The following is an 18,926-nucleotide window of genomic DNA, read 5'->3' on the forward strand; positions in this document are numbered from 1 at the left end:
GCACTAGTACGAGCTGCTCCGAGACCAGGAGGAACATTCCACCGCGTACAAAAACTGAGGCAGCTGCCGTGACTTCCTTTCACGGTACCACGGTCTCTGGATATAACCCCTTAATGCCACTGTACTTCCTAATCGGACAGAAACGGGCTGCTGGTAACCCGACAACGCTCTTCATCTCCCGCAGACTGGCGACGTTTCCTGCCCTGTAGCTGCCCCTGGTTTTTCTCTCTGGAGGCAGGATCTCAAGAGAGTGTTTTCAACACTTTTAACAAATATTTGCATTTTAAGTGATTGCAGGTTGTAACAGTCTGCTTCCTGTGCTTGCTGCTCAGATAGGAATATTCTTGCCTCTTTGCAGTTTGTTAGGAAAATGCACATTTGCCTAAAGCTACATCTGATTAGCACAAGCAAATTGCCAGTGGCGCTCTCGTGGTATAAACACGGGCCATCGTGACGACTGACCGTCAGAAGTTATGGTGACATTATTTACTCCAACAAGGAACGTACTGAAGATAATGAGGAACATGATATTTATAATGAAACACAGAAGGTCAAAAGGATTTAAACCAACAGATATTTACCCTTGAATGTCAGCATCCTTTCCTAAACTCACTTGGAAAGTCTGCAAAGTTCCACAGACCGCTGTTCTGGAAGAGAACTATCTAACTACAATAGGAAACCCACACCTCTGCTCTGGAAGTCGCCTGCGGCCCAAGGGAGACCCCAACCCCCTGAACGTGCATAAAGAACTTTTGAGATGCTGTATCTTTAAATGAAGGTGTGAATTAACACATAGGTAGGAACGCACATATGTTAGAAAGGAGGGGTTCGATACAGGCCGATGCATACAAACCTGCAGTCTTGGAAGCTGCGGCGCACTGGCTGCATGGATTTACCACCCAGCACCCATCTGCGCAAAACAAAAGTAAATATCTCAGCCCTGATTTTTGGGACAACAAGAGTGGTCTCATGCTAAAGAAACAGTATTTCTAATACAACTGTAACTCATCCTTAAGCGCTTGCTATTCTGTCACCTCACATGTGACCATACTTAGAATAACAGAATCATTCCGGTTGGAAGACACCCTCCCGGTCACCAGGTCCCATATTCACAGGTAACTTCATTTTGGCGGTGGCTATCGCCTTCCTTCAACTATACTAGAAGATGTCCTGGATTTTGTTTTGTGTCAGAAAAGGTCTTGTCTCAAAAGTGTTCTCCGTTTGTTCCAACCCTCAGCTTTGAAGTTAAAGCACAAACCGCATTCGAAATGGTCAGGAAAAATGCCTCAAGGGCCTGAGAAAACACAGAGAAGCAGCAAATTAGGAGAGAGGTTTCCTGGATAGACACTAGAAATGAGTCTTAATTAGAGCCGGGAGAGTCTGCCTAATGACAGCGTGAGTCTGGAAGGGCGTGAGGATCTAAATGAAGTAGCAGGACTTGGGGGAATTTCACTCCTGTGAGTCTGCACTCCTTCCTAGGACGGACAAAGCTCCAAACCCAGGTGGACCTGAGCCTGTGGTGTCTGAAATCAAAGAGTTTGGAGTTGATGTTTCCTCATGTCCAGAAGAAAACACCACTCCTGGGTCCTTCCCTCTTGAGACCTGCCTGTCCTTCCACATCAATGGATTCTACTTAAAAAACATACTTCTTTCTGTGACCCTTGCTCTGCTTTCTACATTTGCACATATGTGCTCGTGTGTTGTTGGCAGCTTCTCCTCCACTTACACGAGTATCCACACCCAGCCGAGAACACACCTGGATCTGTGCCATCCTGTCCCAGGCTGCTGCACGTACAGTTTTCCCTGGATATGTCCCATTTTCTACCGCAATCTGCCTAGAGGGACGTGAGGGCTTGGTCTGCTCATGAAGGAGTTCTGGACGCTGATCTCTGACAGCTAGATTGCTGAGTACCTGGAGCTCTCTGGCGTGTTCACTGCACACAGGGTCAGGTCAGAGCCCCTGCTCAAGCTGAATGGTGACAACACACCCGAGCAATCGGCACAGGGGCTCCGGGCAGAGCCGCCGTGTGCGTGTTCATCCCGAGAATCCCGACAGACAACACACCAGTGTGTGCGTTTACCGAGGCCCCAGGTGAACCGCAGGCTGTCCCGCCAGGCTCACGGCACCGAAGCCCCAGGTGAACCGCAGGCTGTCCCGCCAGGCTCACGGCACCGAAGCCCCAGGTGAACCGCAGGCTGTCCCGCCAGGCTCACGGCACCGAAGCCCCAGGTGAACCGCAGGCTGTCCCGCCAGGCTCACGGCACCGAAGCCCCAGGTGAACCGCAGGCTGTCCCGCCAGGCTCACGGCACCGAAGCCCCAGGTGAACCGCAGGCTGTCCCGCCAGGCTCACGGCACGGAAGCCCCAGGTGAACCGCAGGCTGCCCGCCAGGCTCACGGCACCGAAGCCCCAGGTGAACCGCAGGCTGTCCCGCCAGGCTCACGGCACCGAAGCCCCAGGTGAACCGCAGGCTGTCCTGCCAGGCTCATGGCACCGAAGCCCCAGGTGAACCGCAGAAATGCTTATTTAGCTGTAGGACCTGCTTTTAGGCTGGAGAAAGTGCATCAGGATGGAGATACAGTACCAGTGCATCAGCGTTAGAGCAGGTGCAGTTCTCCCCTAATTCTCTGGAGCACAGGCAAAGCAATTGGCTTGCCCCATTCTCTCTGTGTCTGCCATAACCGCGTCAGAGGTGACCCCTTCTCCACTCACCCCATGTCAGGATGCACGACAAGAGCAAACGTGATGATTCCTGACCTTCTTATGGTAATATTTTTAGGTCTTTTGGTTATTTCACGCAGCCAAAGTCAGTGAGGTGTGGTAAGGGATCTCTGTTACAATTTGCAGAGTAGGAGCCCTGTGGAACTCCCAAACTGCCACTGGGAAAAGAAAAACACTAATTGTAATCAAACCCTCTTGTTATTCCAAATACTCACCATATTTTCTCTTTACTCTGGAAACTGATTTGAAGAGGAATGTGCCAAGATAATGCCCGTTCTGTAGGCTTTTTTTGTCCTTTGTGACTACCCCAGCAGTTCTCAAGATGAAATGTATTTATTTTGTCTGTATGAGTTCACTTTCAGTGAACTATGGACATGGCTTCAAGCACGAGGACCTTTGTACAAACATCCTATCGCATCAGTGACACCATAACCACAAGCTGAGAGGAAAACCATGTCCATGCCTTTGCTTTTGACACAGTTCTCCTGTGAAAGTAGTGAAAGTAAAGCTGAAAAAACGTCCAGTCTTAAGTGCCTGGAAACTAAATCCGTTTTTCTATATGGTAAAGTCAGTCTCCATAAGCAACTCGAACGTCCTGTCCCCATGAGTATTCAGGGGACACCCCCGACGGGGCAGTCGGTGGCTCCCCAGCAGCTTTTGTGGCCTGCTGTCCCTGTCCCCCCCGCGCTCCGCGGTCACCGCCGGTGTCACCTCCGGTCCCGGGCACGGTGACCCCCTCGGGACACCCCGGCACGGGGGGAAGGCGGGACACCGGCTGACAGACAGGCGCCTCAGCCAACCACAGCCCTGCTGGCCCGGCTCCTCGCGGCCACGGCCAGACCCGGCCGGGCCGCCGCGGGTGTCTGGGCGCTGCGCGCGGACCTTCCCGAGCAGGGACCGCGCGGGGAGACGCGCCGGGACCGCGCCCTCCCGTGTTCCGGGTGAGTGGCTGTTCCTCTCAGTGCGTCCTCGGCTGAGCCCCCCGGGCAAGCGGTTGTTTCTGCGGGTGCCCCGAGTGAGCGCGGCCGCTGCCGGGGGGCGGGCCGGGGTCTGTGCGGCGCTGCCGCCGTGGTGTGCCGGCTGGTACATGCGGCCTCGGTAAACGCTGCCGGAGCGCTGACCGCTTCTGAACTACGCGACCCTTCCCCCTCCTCCCCCGCACTGGTTTCTGCCGTTTGGTTTCGGTCCCGAGTTACAGTCGCTTTAGGCCACAAGTGGTCGCGGTGGTTCTGGGTGTCCGGGAACCGCCACGTGGGGTTTTGGAGCGCTTGTTTCCGTAGTGGCTGCCCCCCCCGCGGCGCGGGGACCGCACAGCCGCCGCGCCAAGGTGCTGCCGAGCAGCAGCTCCGCTCCCAGCCCTCCCCCGGCCCCCTCACCTCCAGCGCTCCGTGCGCCGAGTGCCGGCTGTGCTGCTTGAACTGCTGCAGCGCGTCCTGCGCGGCGCGGGCGGCCCCGCGGGGCGCCGCCGGGAGCGCGCCGTCCCGGGGCAGCGAGCGCAGCTCCGACAGGCAGCCCCGCACCCGCGGGAAGCTCTCTCTCACCGCCTGCAAAACAGGACGCAACGACATCGACAGGCTGGAAATGGCAACCTGGCGATGTGTTGTTCTGTGGTGTGGAAGGAGGCTTTTGGGCTCACAGCACTGAGGCAGGACTGGGGGCCGGAGCCAGGACACGGAGCCGTGAACGGTGACATAGCTGAAACAGCCACGGTCACACCAGTCACAGCAGGCATGATCGCTCAGCAGGTTTTCAGCTGTCTGCCTGGTGCCTGCTGGGAACCCAGATGTGGTAGTTTGGCAGAACACAGGCAGAACTTGGGACACGGACAGGAGCACTGTGGTGCTGTGATGTCCCCAGACCACAGTCACCCCACCATAGCCATGTTACTGTGCTCTGGAGACGGGCACTGGAACCTGTGTTCAGGAGGTGGGAACAGGCTCAAAAAGGGGTTCAACAGACCCATGGGGAACAGGAGCACATACCACGAGGAACAGCCTCAGGTGTGTCCTCTGCTGTTCTCAGGCCAGCTGTGGAACCAGGGTGGTGCGAGGAGACTGAACTGCAGAAGCGACTGGGCTGCAGCGCTCCCCAAACCAGCCTGGGCTTTGGAGTGGCTGCTGGTCTGTTGGTCTGACCCAGGACGGCGCTTCCTGTGCTTTTATACTGCTCTTTTAGGACATTCACCGCAGTAACCATCATCAAAAAAGCAAACACTGGTGGAAGGTCTGTGGACCCTCCTGCTTCAACAACGAGCTACTAGAGCAAGTGTTAGAAGGGAAAAATGATCTGTGTACTTAAAAGACATGTAGGTGTGGCACTTTGGGACATGGTTTAGTGCCACACTTGGCAGTGTTAGGTTTATGGATGGACTCAATGATCTCAAGGGTCTTTTCCAACCTAAATGATTCAGTGATTTTTGGGGTGATTTTTGGGATATTTTTCAAGTTTGGCAAAAATATTTTGAATTTGGATCCTTTCTCTTTGAATATGTGGAACCTCTTGCGAAGTGGTAATATTTGTGTAACCAATAGCTATGCAGACCGTTTCATAATCCAGATTATTACAGCTGTAGAACTGTCTTTGATAGCTTTGACAGGCAGTACAGATAGTGCAGAAAGTCGCATGTGAAAGGGAGAGGCACACCAGATGTTTTAGAAGGGAACAGCACAAAACCTAATTCATGCACACGAGCAACTTCACAGGTCAAAATTATTACACTCCTTTTAAACATCTTTCTTTCATGATAATTCACCTCTTCTGTGAAGTCTATGAAACTGTGCTCTTTGATTAACCTTTAGATAGGCACTTACAGTACATCCTGACCTTATGAAGTGCAGCAGTCTACCGCACTGTTTGTCGGCCCCCGAGAGCCGCGATGCCGCACGTACCGTGAAGGGCAGCAGACACTCCTGCTGGCTCTGCACCGCGTAGACGCTGAGCAGGGGCACGCGGCAGGGACCCGCCAGCGCGCACGCCAGGCAGAGCGTGTTCTCCAGCGCTTCCGACAGCACGGGGCACGTGCTGGCCCAGGAGGGTGACGTGGCATCCACGATGAGGGTCCGCGAGGGTTGCTGGCACTGTACTTTAGTAGCAGGAAACGTTCTCCGTGTTTCGGAGAGTAATTTTTTGGAATTCATGGCTTCTGAACAGGCGTATTAGATGTCTAGTTATCCATCTGCATCTGAACAGGAAAAAAACAAATAATAGCAATGAGTGAAGCTCTCCCTTTCCCATTCACTCGAAAGCAACCTGAGGCATAGCAGACACTGATGGATTAGCCTCCTGGGGCTTTCTCCAAAGCAATCATTGCCTGTTCTCTAATACAAATCCACACAAAGACAAGGGGAAACGCATACGGTCAGAAACCATAATGGTTCAGCTAAAGGTATGCACGGCAAGTGTACGGGTACGGAGGCACTGGAGCAGTTAAACGTTAACGGCGTGGCCGTGCCTGGGCTGCGGCCGAGCTGCGTGACACGTGCGTGGTCTCCCACGGTGCTCGGGTGACTTGAGCAGAGACGGCGTGTCCAGCAGCCGGTGCAGGGCCGGGCTGTGGCCTCCTGCCGCGGCCAGGGGATCGCACCAAGCACCCCGAGCAGAACGTGGTCCCCGTGCCTTCACACCGGTATGAGACAGGTGGCTGTCATAGCCAAAAAAGGCCGCATGTTGCAGCTAGGAAACATTGCTTATGCATCAGTTTTACTTTGTGGAGAGTGGAGAGCCGAGCTTTATGCTTCGGAGTTTCTAACAGCCGGGTCAGCCCTGCGCTGACAAAAGCCTCGGTGAACGCAGCGCGGGGCTGCCAGCAGGATCTCTTGCTGTTCAGGAACAGGGAGGTGTTGCCAGCCTCGGAAAACCTGTCATGGCAAAACCTCCAGCAGAAAGTGTTCTCAGGCAAGCAGCAGCTTTGGTTCCCAGAGCTGGCTGGGCAGCGGGGATGCTGTGCATGGAGGTGGCTCCAGTTCGTGTGTCACAGAGCTGTGCCAGGTGTCACCGAGAGCTGGTAGGACAGCTTGGCAGTGCTGCAGGTGCCAGCTTGGCAAGGAAAGGATCAGGGCGCCTCCATTCCTGGTCCTGTGTGCGGTACCAGAGGCGGTTCTGGCTGCCGAGCCTGGGACAGCCCGAGTCCCTGCGGCACACGGACGGTGCAGACGGACACCGTTCTCCCCCATGTTCTCCCTCTGCCTCCTCTCAAACATCCACCTCCCATCCCGCAGCAGCACTACAGAGCTCAGCTCTGCTGCTCCGAGAGCCTTCCCTGCCATCTGGAAGCAAACGTGACGGTTCCCGTGGCACCGTATGCAGAGGGGCAGCGAGCAGCAAACAGGAGGGCTGTGCTGTGGGTCCTGTCCCTGCCTCACGGGTACCGAACGGGACACCCCTGCGCTGAGCCCGACGACGCCTCCTGCTTCGGCTCAAAGGGTTAGAACAGCGTTCACCCGCACTGCTCCTCAAACACTGAATTTTGTTCTCCCCTCTTGTTTCCCTTCAATGCGTGTATCTTAAGCACAAGAGCCCACACTTCTAAGGATCTAGAAAATGCTTTACAAATGTGTCTTGGCCTTGGTAGTGGCAGTAGCATGTAATCACACAAGTCTCCGTGTGCCCAGAAAAGCGTTCGTATGCTTGCGTGTACCTTCTCAATATGAACTAGAACCAAGCCTTCCTGCAGCGGGGTTTCCCTGGCAGGGTTTCCGTAGTTGGGCTCTCGGCAGAGCCCGGGCCGGCGTGCGTGCCTGTAACTCGTCTGGCGCCTTCGGCTGGGACAAGTAACTCCTGTCTGTTCACCGGGGAGCCGGGTTACTGCATTTCCACAGCCCCGGCACTCTGGAGTGAGAGTTTCTGTAAGCCTTGGAAGGGCAAGAAATTGTATTTGACTAAGTATCATCAGAAAAGAATCTCTGTATTTCTGGGATGTTCGTCAGTGAAGGCAAAACAGAGTGATCGCACATTGAATTTCAGAACTGAGGCTAACATTTCAGAACTGGTGAAAGTGTTATAGGTCACGTACATATGTGACTGGTAGCCTGATATAATTTCATCAGAAAATGAAAAACTGCCAGATACCACTTTAATCAGTGTCTCTTCTGGAGCTTTGCACTTTACAGGAGAGTTCAGTAAATTACTGCACTGAACGTGGGTGACCGTGTCCGCCCGCTTTGTGATGAGGTTCGCAGCACTGGGACCTGGTGCTTTGGGACCAGGGAGCGCGCCCCTTCTGCAGCCACAGATGGAGAGTGGGGTCCCTGCTCTGCAGTGGTTTCAGACAGCGGTAACCTTGGTGCTGAGAAAGACAGTTTTCTTAAATTTGAATGATTTCTCTCATTCTTGACACTTGACAGGACTGTGCTTTTTAAACTGCTTTAGTAAAACGGATCCCTTGTCAGCAATGCTCTTGATCAACTGAATGGATTTCTTAGCTTAATTGTCGTGCCTTAATTAATCTCTGCTTGGCAATGCTCGTGTGATTTATATGCAGCTCTGTACAATATTTGACATACGGTGTAAGCCGCCTGCATCAGCTGCACTTGGCTGTGATGAGGTTGGGTCCCTTTAGAATTCTGTCTAATAGTCTGATTGCTACAGTAAAATTATCACTTAAGCAGCAGGTGAGCTGCGGAGCCGAGCCTAAGGAGCCGTGCCGTGACTGAGAACCGCGAGTGCCAGCAGCCGCCGCCTTCGCTTATTGCTCAGTAGCCCGGGCGTTATCAGCTGCCGGAGCTGCTGGCGGTGCTGTACGTTTTGCTCGAATTATTGTGAGTGCTGATCAGCCGGTGTGTTGACGGGTAAAGCAAAGCAAGGACAAGCTAACGCATACTGCATGTGCCCTATAGAACAAGAGCCAGCGCTCGAAACCCGCCGGGAATGCCCTGGGGAAAGCCCTGGTACCAGGAGAGGCTTCTGTTCAGGTGGTTGTGCTGGAGCTCTCACAATTACAACTTTTACGTATTGTGATATCTTTTTTTGATGAGATTATATGTACAATTATTGAAGCCTCATAGGGCATAGACTCTGTTTTGCCTGACATTTTGATGGAGGCATTAGAATGATATGAAGAAACTAGAATGATATGATGTCAACATACATGTCAAATGGATAAAAACCTGCATAATTCCTAAGTCTCGAAACAGAACTGTAGACGGGTAATCGTCACTGAGGGGCTTTAGTAAGTGCACGTGAAATCAGGAGCTACATCTATGTGTCAGAGCAGACTAGAATTGCTCCCCCAGTAACACCCTTCACACAGACAGGCTCGCTTGCTCCACTTCTGCCCCCTTCTCATTCCCCGCCTCCCCAACACGAGGGATCTTTAATCCTTTTCAATGCAATGAGACAGGATGAAGAGGGGACTGTTATTTCCCTTCTATCACACCTTGAAACATCCTTTAACCTGCTGGTCAGGGCACTTATCTGAGAGGTGGTGCATCTTATGTGAACTCTTCACCCTGAGAACGGTATGGAATCCATACCCTGCACATTCTGGATGTCTTTTCTAGCCATTTATCCAGTGTACGAAATGATGAGTTTCATACAATAGCCAATAACCACATCAGCTTCAGCCGAAATAGTGCCTTGCTCAGGGTTAGACCCAGCAATCTCACACCGTGGGCTGGGTTTGGCTTTGGTTCTGCACAGGATCGTCCCAGCTGGGACTGGGTAGGGCTGCACCGGGGTGACCAAGAGCAATGCTGGAATCGCAAACAGCAGGCCAAAGAAAATGGTCCCATTTCTCCATCAACACCAAATTCTCCGAGGCTCTGCGAGGAGGGCTGGGAAGGTTTGGGACAGCTGCTCCTCTGGGGGGGCAGAAGGTGGCGAAGGGGAGCGGGACAGGACGTCCTGGCAGGGCCCGTCCGGGCCCGCGGCTGCGTCACCATCTACCGCTTGGTGCAAGAAACAAAGGGGCTCCTGTCAGGTCCCGGGCAGAATAACGTAGCAGGGGCTGCATCTCCTTCCTCCTCCTCCCGCCTGCCCCAAAGCCCCCGCGCGTTTTGAGGCTGCACGTTATGCTGGCGGGCCGCTGTGCTTTACCGCAGCGGGTGAGGCAGCAGCAGCCTCGTGACGGTGCTGGGACACCGCTGTCCTGCTGCTCTGCTCAGTGAACCGGTCCTTGGTGCCACAGTGTCGCGCGGTTTCCCCGTTAACTGGTCAAGACTCACGCTGAAGGCGGTTACAGCTTCCTGACCCGCCGTTCCTGTCGACAGAACTCCGAGCCTCAGAAACCTTCCGGTAACTTCCATCCGAACAGTGTCTGCCCACGTTGCACCGCTGGTCTTGTGCCAGCACTGTCCTTTCATACCTTTTCTTCCGCCTCATTATTTGCACCTTTTAATATTTGTAGACAAAACCTCCCATCCCTGCTTGGCTCCGCCTTGCCTTTCAAGAGGAAAGGCTTTTCTACTTGCAGCTTATGAAACGGGCTCTGTATTTCTCCCGCTATCCCAGTAACTAATTTCTGCACATGCTCCAATTTGAACATTTCTGTACGTATTTCACATCTGTTCATCTTTTATCCAGATTGCACAAAACATTTCATGTGGTAGCTCTCAAAATTGTAATGGAATGATACTTCCCTGTTATTACAGAATGGCATTTGTCATATATGATAATTGAAAATATGGAGTACTTTAAACTCGGATGATAAACCGAAGCGCATGATTTAGTATGCGTATTTTTTCAATGGCTTTGTTTTCCTAAGGTGTAGTTTAGGATTTTTCAAGTTTGGAAGTTGTCCTTGAGAGGTTTTATAAAATAAACAGATTGTAGTGCACACAAGTGGCAGAAAGCACAGTTTACGTGTTAATAATGTGTTAATGACAATTCTTGTTAATCAAGAATAAAATCCCTACAATACTAATGTATTACAAACACAGTCGTGTGTGTTTAGACGGTGTGCTGCAGCCCAAACCTTTGGTATCCTGGGTGTGATTTCAGAGTCTTTAGGTGTTCAGTCTGTGACATTCTGGTCGGTTCCCGTTTCCCGCGCTGGCTTTGGGAGCTTTAGGAAGCAATCCTGCCTGCGGAGCCCCGGGCACGAGGAGGCCCCGGGCGGCCCCTGGACCGGGAACCCGCGGCGGCTCCACAGCACGGGCGGGTGAAACGGGTGGAAACGGCTCCTCCTCCAGAAACGGACCCACAGAATCATTTACGTTGGAAAAGGTCGCTGAGTCCAACCATGAACGCTACCAAGTGCCCCACTAACCCACGTCCCCGAGCGCCGCGCCCACGAATGCCGGCTCCGGAGGAGCCGCTCCCGTCCCCGGCAGCTGCCCGCAGGACGTGCCGCGCAGCCCCGGCCTGGGCCCGCGTGGCCAGCTGTGCCGGGCCTGCGGCGCGGGGCCTGCGCGGGCACGGCCGCTGCGGGGTTACCTGCTGGGCTGTCCTTGTCCTGGCAGCGATCCCGGCGGGCACGCGGCTCCAGTGCCGCTGTGCAGGGCCCCGGCACAGCAGTCCACGCAGGTCCTGGGCTGCAGCCCTCGCTCTGGCCAGGGCCTGTGGCGCGGCCTCAGGGCACGGGGCGGGCACTGCGGGGTGTGGGCTGGCACGGGCACGCGTGGGCAGGCACGTGTGGGCCGGCATATGCACAGGCAGGCACGGGCACGCGTGGGCAGGTGCAGGCACGGGCAGGCACGGGCACGCGTGGGCCGGTACGTGTACACAGGTGTACGCGCGGGCAGGTGCAGGCACGGTCACGCGTGGGCCGGCACGTGTACACAGGTGCACACACAGGCAGGCACGGGCACGCGTGGGCAAGTGCAGGCACGGTCACGCGTGGGCAGGTGCAGGCACGGTCACGCACGGGCAGGTGCAGGCACGGTCACGCGCAGGCAGGTGCAGGCACGGTCACGCGTGGGCCGGCGTACGCGCGGGCCAGCAGCGGGAACGGGGAGCAGGCCTGACGATCGATCTGCGCCAGGGCCGCTGTTTTTCACCCATGCCCTTGCCCTCTCGGCTATTAAGAAATGGGTCCTTAAAGGAAAACCTGTATTTTTCAGAAGGGATTTTAGTCTAAAAATACATGCTAGAGATCTGAGGCTAAAGTCAGTGAAGAACTTTGCAATTTCAGAATGTTATTCTAATTTACAAATTAAATATGCTAGTTAAAAAGTAAATTATCAACTAAACTAAACTAAAATAAATACACATTGACTCTCTGTTACATGCTGATACCTGTTATGTTTCTGATCAGATGCAACAACAACGTGTTATCTCCCATGTCTTTATCATTCATTCGAACAGATGTTCCTAGTCGTTGTGGATCAAAATTATCAATAATACAATAACCAGCACAGTAAATAATAACAAATACAGATTAGCTGGAATAGAAATATGTTGGCCTTATTTGCAGGTTGCAGTATATTTGTGGGAAACAAGAAGAGAATTTGGTTCATCGTGAGAACTGCAGAACATCTTAGACACAATTGTTACGAGAGGCAGCGCCGTCCTCTTACGTGAAGGGGAGTTCGGATTCGGGGTGCAGATGCAGTGTCTGTGTCCAGGTGCAGAGGGTCCTTTAATCCATCAGACTGAAGAGGAGTAAGTCCGAGGGCTGCAAGCTGAAGCAGAAGCATATTTAACTTTTAGAGTATTTTCTCAGGGTTGGAGGCTGGAGTCACTGAATATTATTAGTCATAGTTATAGTATAAACTCACTCTTACTACCATATAAATATAGTTCATAGGATCACAGAATGTCTGAAGCTGGAAGGGACCCACAAGGATCTCGGGTCCAACTGCTGTCCCTGCACAGGACACCCCGCAGTTCACACCGCGGGTCTGAGGACGTCGTCCAGCTGTATGGTTTATACTACGTGTGTTATACGGTCGTGTAGCAGGACCCAGTAGCACTGGACACTGTTGAACCATGAACAGAAAACCCAAGGGACTACAGAAAGCCAGGACTATACGAGTGACCAGCATCGCAGAAAACACTTCTGCATTGTGTTAGTCCCCATGAAGCCGTTTTTAGAGAATCCACGTCCTTCCAGTCCTGCTGTCTTACAAGGGATAAAGTATGATTAGAAAAAGTAAGGGAAAAACAATGGTTATTAAATGTATGTCAGCGTTTCTGAGCAAGGAGAGAGTAAATACAGTGTGTTTCGAAAAGATGGACGTGTTACAATTACACAAAAATTTACAAACGGTTTAATGAGTTACTGAGTTTTATTAACCTTGTTATACATGCTGTGTGTTCCCCCCTGCTGCGCAGACTGTGGGAGTCTCATTCATCGGAGGTTTGTGTGCAGAGATGTCGTGATTTCAAAGCGGGTCCATCATTTGGGGCACCCCGTAGATTCTGATCCCCGAGCTTCTGAGAGAGGGGATACGTGGCAGAACCCTCTGAGGTTGTGAATGGTGCTGAGAAAGCAAATAGAAATGCTTATCCATGTTTCTGTTGACAAAATCGGTACCAGACATTGAATTAAATGATCCGGTAGAAGTTTAAAACAAAGGAGTAAAAGGCTTTTTCTCATCGAGGGCATAATGAGAGTTCCCTGGCAGAGGATGGCCAAAAACTCCAAGTGGTTTTGGAATTAGGTCATGAGTGAGACCCGAGTGGCTGTTCAGCTGAGCGGTGCAGGTGAAACCTTTGTCCTAGGGAAAGCTCCTGGTGTGGAGGGGCCGCAGCGGCGTTGCCAGCGGTCGGCGCGCGGTTCCCGCCGCCGGCGTCCCCGCGGAGCGGCCGAGCACCCGCGCCGCGCTCGCGCTGTTCTCTGCCGGCCGCTCTCCAGATTCTTAAGGCACAGGAGCAATGTAATTATTGCATCCAAGGAGTGGTAAAGAAAATACAGCTCTTTTCAGGAGGCTCGTGTTTTTGTTTTGTGGATAGTGAGAGTACAAGTACTGTATGGGGGGGGAATAAAAGCAACAGAAACCCAAAGACTGCCCTTAGAGATTATATTTCGAGGCTTATTAGAGTGAGAAGTTGAATGTATGGCAGTGAATGAGAAAAGGGCAGCAGGTGGAGGATGTGTCCGTGGATGCTGGAGAAGCTGAGTCTGCAGAGGAATGGGGATCCCCCTCTGGGCTTTGGGCAAATGGTGCAAAGAGGCAGAGAATAAACCCCATTTCCCCAGGGGACAGGGCAAGTCACAGCGGTGCTTGGATAAAAGCTTTGTCATAGTGTCGCACCGGGAGTACGTTTGGATAAAAGCTTTGTCATAGCGTCGCACCGGGAGTACGTTTGGATAAAAGCTTTGTCATAGTGTCGCACTGGGAATACATTTGGATAAAAGCTTTGTCATAGTGTCGCACTGGGAATACATTTGGATAAAAGCTTTGTCATAGCGTCGCACCGGGAATACGTTTGGATAAAAGCTTTGTCATAGCGTCGCACCGGGAGTACGTTTGGATAAAAGCTTTGTCATAGTGTCGCACTGGGAATACATTTGGATAAAAGCTTTGTCATAGCGTCGCACTGGGAATACATTTGGATAAAAGCTTTGTCATAGTGTCGCACCGGGAATCCGTCACCTGAGGAAACCGCGGTATCACTTTGACTGGGGGGCACAGACACGGTGCCGACACCCACCACGAGGAAGAGGGAGTTGGTTGGAGGAGCTGGGAGCGAGGTTTTGGCTTTAGGCGGTCAAGTCAGCACCAAAGAGGAAACACTGGGGACTGAGAATTCGGTTTCAGCAAATCTGAAATAGTTTGGTTCGTTTGTGAGTCATTAGCATTGATTCATTGATTGACTTTAGTCCACTGGTTCTGTTTGCAGGTGAGGTCACACAGAGGTTATGGAAAAGTCAGAATGAGACTTGAGGCCAGAGACTCGCGGAGATGCATCTCACGGAGAAAGACGATCATGTCGTCCACGAGACCCCAGAAGGGCAGGTGGGAAAGGAGCGATTACACAGGGACTGATGATTCAGCCAGCAAGTGCAAAGTCAGGTAACATGTCCAGAGGACAATGAGATGTGCCCAGCCCGTGTCAGAAGCATCAAGCTGGAGCAGTGCTCTGAGCTCCAGCTCAGAAGGGACTTGGGTGAGAGCAATGACAGAGGCTGGAGCAGAGAAAGAGGTGACAAGTGCACGCATCGAAAAGCGCCGACAATGTAAACAGCAGATGTGCTTTAAGAAGCAAAGTAACGTGTGCTTCAAAGCGTAATTTGTGTGCATGTGTAGACACTGGAAATGGCGCATGGAAGTGAAGAAAGGGCCAGATCTGTACAAAGAGACCAAGAAGGAAAATTTAAAAAACAATAATGGGTTGGAGGACAGAGATGGAGGAAGAGAAAAAGGGGCCATGGAGCCGGGCAGAGGAGAGGCAGGGAAAACCAGAGAGCCAGCTGGACAGGGAGGTGGGGAAAGGAACAACCCAACAGGCAGCAGGACAGAGAAATAAAGACAGAAAGAGCAGGGACAGGGAGCAGGACAGCGGGACAGGGACCAGGACAGAGGGACAGGCAGAGGAAATGAGGGCAGGGAGCAGGAGAGGTGGAGAAAAATGCATCGGGGCAGAAGAAGAGAAAAAGGCAGGAGGAAGGATGAGGGACAGAGAGGGGAAAGGGGAGGACAAGGAGCAGGATCCAGACTGTGAGAGAAGGTTTGTGCCGCGGCTCCGCGCTGCGCGCCCCGCCGGGAAAGCCCGGTTTGGGGGAAGCGGCCCCAACCCGGGGTGGGAAAAGGAGAAGCGGCAGCTTCGGGAGGCGCCGGGCGGCAGCAGCGGCGGTAACGGCGGCGGCCGCCGGGCGGCAGCAGCGGCGCCGGTTTGAGGCAGCGCGGCCGGTCCCGCGCCCGCGGGAGCTGCGGTGGGCAGAGCGGGGGACCAGAGTGACGCTGAAATGCCGCAGTACGAGTGCGTCCGTGTCCTTTACAAGGACAGGAGGAACGCGACTCGGAAGACGCGTTGTTGGCGGTGCAGCTACCATATTTACCTGTATATTGGCCATATATTGGAACAATACAATAAGCAAGCACTGTATGCTACATGATACATCAAGGACAGAGGGATTGATACAGGATTGATACATCAAGGACGGGGTGGGGGGAGAGATTTGAGGGATTTTCTCGAAGTTAATGGAGATTATATGGAACTGAACTGAACAGGCCTCTGAGGCGTGTGTGTCCAGCAAGAGCGGAGCAGCATGCGTGCCTTACGTGACTTTGTGCAGCCGTGAGCAAGTGAACAAGAGTTGGCAAGTCAGCAATTTTGTAGAAACTTTTTGCTTAGCACTAGAGCTCCTGCAGATACGTAAAATCCAATCACTTGTTAGTTTGTGGTGCATGAACAGTAGTTATTATCCAAGTACATGCAGCCTTAAGTGCGTGGACAGTGCCTGGACAGGTCAAAAAGATAAGGAGAATTGTAACAAGCAATAAATGCCTTTGCTTGAATTCACATTGGATTGTGTACTCTGTGATTTTTTGCCCTTGCAAGTGGTGACCCTGATGTGATCCGCAAGGAGAACTGGCAGCTGGGGGATGGCTGCGGTCCGCGTGCCTCCCCCGCAGTGGCGGCGAGGGGCGGCTGCTGCGCGGAGCGAGCCCTGGCCGGGCCGTGGCCGGGCCGCGTGCCGCGTGCCGCCCGATCGCTGCGGCAGCGCCGGAGAGGAGCAGAGGATCCGCTGTCGTTGCAAGGGATGCCCGGAGAGGTGAGCGGCGGCGGCGAGAGGAGCTGGGCAGAACGTGTCTAGTGAAGGAGCAGCAATACTGCGGCTCCTCTCGCGTGTCCTCTCTAGGAGAGGGAGGAAGTATGCAGAGGGTAACCCCTTAATGACTAAGGGGTCAATTGTTGTACTAGTTGTTGTCACGAGTTTTTTTAATATTGTTTTTTAAGTGCGCTGTAAGGCTTCTGATGGTTTTTACTTACGAGATGGGGTCGGGAACGACTGCTTTCAGTCACGTTCCTAAGAAATCAGTATGAAGAGGTGTTCTAGAACATAGGAAAGCACTTGGAAATACAAGGAAGGAAGATCTTGTCAAATACTATAATCAGTGGTGGCTGCTGTGTTAGATGAATGGGAAAAGTGGCCGGAGAACAGAACCTTGAAGTAAACACTTTGCAAACGATGTTGTTTTAAAGCGAGAAGAGCGAGACGGCCGGTGTTGCGGGTGGAACGGTGTGAGCTTCACAGGCTGGGGGAGAATTGGCCGATGGCACACGGGTCATGGGGGGCTTGCTGGGCTCTGCAAGATGCTTTCCTTATTAACCTGCTTTCTTTGTAGGTGTCTGTTTAAGCATATTACAGTTTAATCAGTCTTTGCCTGTTATATGGTACCGTAAGTTCACAGACTGCTAAATCATGACAATCCGTTGCCTTAAGATGTGCATTTTGTGATTATAAGAAGACAGTGAGTAATTCAGTTTTTTACTGTGTGAATGTGATGGTAAGATGTTGTGTGTAATAGCTGTTACTTTTCTTTCTAGCATGCTGGCTTTATTCCAGCATCCAGACTTGCGCAGCCCCATGCCAGGCTGTGTCGCATCTCGATGTGCTGGATTTGGCTCTTGTGTGCACAGCAGGTAAGGAAGGCTGTTTTGGGGTAACAGTGGTGGCCCCGCGGGTGGGACAGTGGTCAGAGCCGTGCGGGTCCAGCTCGCCGCGGGGCCGATGGCGCTCGCCGCACCGACCCGCTCTGCCAGGAGACCCGGCGGCGCCTCCACCTGCCGCGCAGCGAGCGGCACAACGGCGCGGTGCCGAAACCAGATACGGGCCCGAATTAGTGTAACTGTGATCCGCCTGCGTATTTGACCTTGGTGTTTGGTTTGCATATCTGAGCTCAGCATTTTAGTTTGCATATTTATACTTGGTACTAAAAGAATTGTGTTTGGGGAGGTAATTACAAAATGGGAACCAGTTCCACTGCTAAAACACAACCTTAGGATGCATCCTTACACGTTAGAGTAACCTTTGGGGAAACATTCTGATAAAAGAAAGCTTGAAATGATAGTGTACTCGAATGTGGCTTGAATGTGGAATTCTGGGCTTTAGTGCTGCATTGCAATTAATGTTGTTCTGCAGAACTTTGGAAAAAATTGGGTGAAGTATGGTACTGTAAGTTAATTTGCTGATTTTGAGACCAGAAGAGAATTTAAATTGTTAAATTCTGATTCGCATTGAAAAAAATAAAACAAAACAAAGAAACAAACAAAACACACAACAACAAAAAACCAAACAACAAAAAACCAAAACCAGAAACAAACCAAACCCAAATGCTCTGGTGGATGTGAACGCGGTATTGTACGAGGTTGTGTTTAAAAGTTGCTAGAATATGAACTGATTTGGATCTAGGAAAATGGAATAATGGATTGATGTTTAATATGCTGATTTTTGAGATCTGAAAATTGCAAAAGGTAGATGGGGCCGAGGAATGTAACGACTGTTGAGCTAGTTGGAATTGCGTATAAAGTGGAATGTATATTGGCTGGAATGAAATGGGAAAACAAAAAAGCAAAAGGTGCCAGGCCTGTGTTTGAACGTACATTTCAGGCTGTGTGAAGCTGCAAGATAAACTCAGCTCACGGGACTGAGGAGTTTTCCAGAGCCTCCCACTTCGCAGCAGCGACTCCGCCGCCCGCGTGGCCTCGGAGCGTCTGAACTGCAGCGAGGGAGAAGGGAAACGAGGAAAGACCCGGTTGCCCGCTAAGCAGAGAAAGGGGCTTTACTGCCCCGCTCTGTTTCCCTGAAGCGCTGTGGCGTTTGACCTCGCTAGGGCCCAGCGCAGACACAACCACTCTCCAGGCCTGCTGGCACACTGTTCTGGTACCGGCCAGGGCGCTGTGGCCCCTTGGCCCTGGGCACCGCTGGCTCGCGTTCGGCCGCTGGCACCAGCACCCCGGGGCCTGTTCCCCAGCGGCAGCGTCCGTGGGGCTGGAGCGACCCCAGCGCAGGGCCCGGCAGCGGCCTTGGCGACCCTCAGACAATGGGCCTCAAAACCCCTGTGTATAGAAAGGACTTAAAAAGTCAACCTTGCTTGATATATTTCTGAAGAAACAAAGATACAGAAGCACTTTCAACAGCTGCCTCTGCCCCCACCTCCATTTCCCCCTTTTCCCACTGCAGTTTGGGGCCAGTTCCCCCAAATTGGGACTTTACCCTGCGGGGCCACAGGCACGGAGCGGGAGGCGTCGCCACGGCACAAAAATGCCCCGAACAGGCTGAATCTGGGTCTGCAGCGGCGGGAGCGGGGAACGGAACAAACAGGACAGTTCTGGGTGAAGGAGCACCCAGCGCTGCCGGCCGAACCGCAGCGCCGCCT

This window comes from Nesoenas mayeri, assembly GCF_963082525.1.
Source record: "Nesoenas mayeri genome assembly, chromosome: 4".
Lineage (NCBI taxonomy): Eukaryota > Metazoa > Chordata > Aves > Columbiformes > Columbidae > Nesoenas > Nesoenas mayeri.